Below are 2,500 nucleotides of genomic sequence, written 5' to 3' on the forward strand. Positions count from 1 at the left end.
TGTGTGCGTGCTTATGTACGTGTGCGTTTCTTTGTGTGTGTGTGTGTGTGTATGGGGGGTTGTGGATATACGTGGGTGTAAAGTTTATGTATTTATAAATTTTATATGTCAGCGTCGATGTCGAGTTTTCGAAGCATCATATGTAAACAATAACACGGTGAAAAATTGTTTGCCTAGAAATCGCCATTTTAGCAAAGTCATTTTAACGATTTTCCATGGACCTGATTACATAATGATACCTGATATATCTTGGTTATTAACAGTAACTTCTAATTTCACCTCCCTGATCGTTGTACCATAAAACGTAGGCTTTAAATTCATTGATTTGGAAATTTACATAAAACCTGAACACTGCTTTTCCCCGAACGTATCACACCTTATGGTAACAAAAAACAGATGATTATGCCTACTTCCAATTCTGCCTTTTCATCGCAGAGAAACTCCCCCATAGGACGGTCGGGCCGGGGATGGTCGGCGGCGAAACAGCTGATGCAGAGAAGATGCTGAGTCACTGTGACTGGAAGCCTGGGCGGGCAAGACCTCAACCGCAGCGTCGTGATCAGTCGTCGCGGTTCCAGTGAAACAGTCGTTACCCTTCTGCGCGCTGCGACTTCCTTGCGACTCCTTTGCGCGTAGTGTCTGTCACCTCGGTAAGGAAATTGCGCGGTTTTCTATTTTGTTATTTTGTACACAGAAAAATTCTGTTTGTAAATTTAGCAACTACAAAATCTGCAAATTCTGTAATCAAAAAATCAAATTCTGCAATTGAAAAATGTGCAAATTTCTCATCTATGATATTTACACATACAAATCATACATAGTACATCTACAAAGGAGCCTGCATGATTTTCTCATACAAATCATACAAAGTATACATCTACAAATGCTCCAAATTCATCATCAACAAATGCTCCAAATTCAGTATCTATAAATTTTGCAGATTCCGTTTCAACAAATTATATTCCTACAAATTGCGCATCTATAAACTCCAAATCCACAAATTGTTTGTCTACATATTCTACAGTTTCTAATTATACAGATTCCACGCCTTAGCTCTCTCTCTCTCTCTCTCTCTCTCTCTCTCTCTCTCTCTCTCTCTCTCTCTCTCTCTCTCTCTCTCTCTCTCTCTCTCTCTCTCTCTCTCTCTCTCTCTCTCTCTCTCTTTGTCAGCAACTTGGTTACAGTATATTATTAATATGACCGTGCAAAAAATTGTTAGTATCTTTTATAGCGTTCATGTAACATTCAAGTCGTCGTTGTACAGGATATAGAATATACTCTAATTTTCCGAAGCGAAGATACACTTGACAAGTAGGTGACATGTGCCATAATGTGACATATCCGAATAGCATCTTAATTAATCATCACCACTAACCTGTCAATTACCACATCATTATCATCACTAATCTATCGTCGTTATTTCGGGATGCATTTTCACCTCAACATGGACGTGTTTATAAACAAGTGCTGAATGTCAAAACCGACAAATTAAGGCTTTTTCTTTGTATGTATGATCTCATGCTAGATGAATCTACTTTGTGCAGCGGAGAACTTTGCTCCGATTTCTTACAGATTTACTTCAAGTCGCGAAACAAAAGCAATGTCGATACAAGCAAACAGCAGAGTTGTTTGGAGAATAAATCGCCGGCTGGCATGGGAAGGCCAGGGCGTGCGTAGCCCGAAGGCACACGGGATCAGGATGACAATAACAATAGCAATGATTCCCACAGTAGACCCCAACCCGTCCCCCTTTGCGTGTGTCTGGCTCTCTCTCTCTCTCATTCTCTCTCTCTCTCTCTCTCTCTCTCTCTCTCTCTCTCTCTCTCTCTCTCTCTCTCCTCTCTCCTCTCTCCTCTCTCCTCTCTCCTCTCTCCTCTCCTCTCGTCTCCTCTCCACTCCTCTCCTCTCCACTCCTCTCCTCTCCAGTCCTCTCCTCTCCACTCCTCTCCTCTCCACTCCTCTCCTCTCCACTCCTCTCCTCTCCACTCCTCTCCTCTCCACTCCTCTCCTCTCCACTCCTCTCCTCTCCACTCCTCTCCTCTCCACTCCTCTCCTCTCCACTCCTCTCCTCTCCCCTCCTCTCCTCTCCACTCCTCTCCTCTCCACTCCTCTCCTCTCCACTCCTCTCCTCTCCACTCCTCTCCTCTCCACTCCTCTCCACTCCTCTCCTCTCCTCTCGTCTCCTCTCCTCTCCTCTCCACTCCTCTCCTCTCCACTCCTCTCCTCTCGACTCCTCTCCTCTCCTCTCCTCTCCTCCTCTCCACTCCTCTCCTCCTCTCCACTCCTCTCCTCTCTCCTCTCCACTCCACTCCTTTCCTCTTCTCTCCTCTCCACTCCACCTCTCCTCTCCTCTCCTCTCCTCTCTTCTCCTCTCTCTTCTCCTCTCTTCTCCTCTCTTCTCTTCTCTCTTCTCCTCTCCTCTCCTCTCCTCTCATCCCCTCTCTTCTCTCTTCTCTCTCTGTCAATATATCTTTATATCTCCATTTACAGTCTAACAGAT

General features: G+C 44.7%; 1 protein-coding gene across 1 annotated transcript in view; it reads left to right on the forward strand.

Moving 5' to 3' along the window:
• The first annotated feature begins 486 nt into the window (after positions 1–486).
• The window catches only part of LOC113818250 (uncharacterized), a 27,848-nt gene continuing 25,834 nt past the window's right edge, over positions 487–2,500 (forward strand). The window contains exon 1 of the mRNA XM_070144698.1: positions 487–650. The gene's annotated coding sequence lies outside the window, so the exon portion shown is untranslated. The remainder of the gene's footprint in view (positions 651–2,500) is intronic.

The sequence above is a fragment of the Penaeus vannamei genome, chromosome 32, assembly GCF_042767895.1.
Source record: "Penaeus vannamei isolate JL-2024 chromosome 32, ASM4276789v1, whole genome shotgun sequence".
In the NCBI taxonomy this organism is placed as follows: domain Eukaryota; kingdom Metazoa; phylum Arthropoda; class Malacostraca; order Decapoda; family Penaeidae; genus Penaeus; species Penaeus vannamei.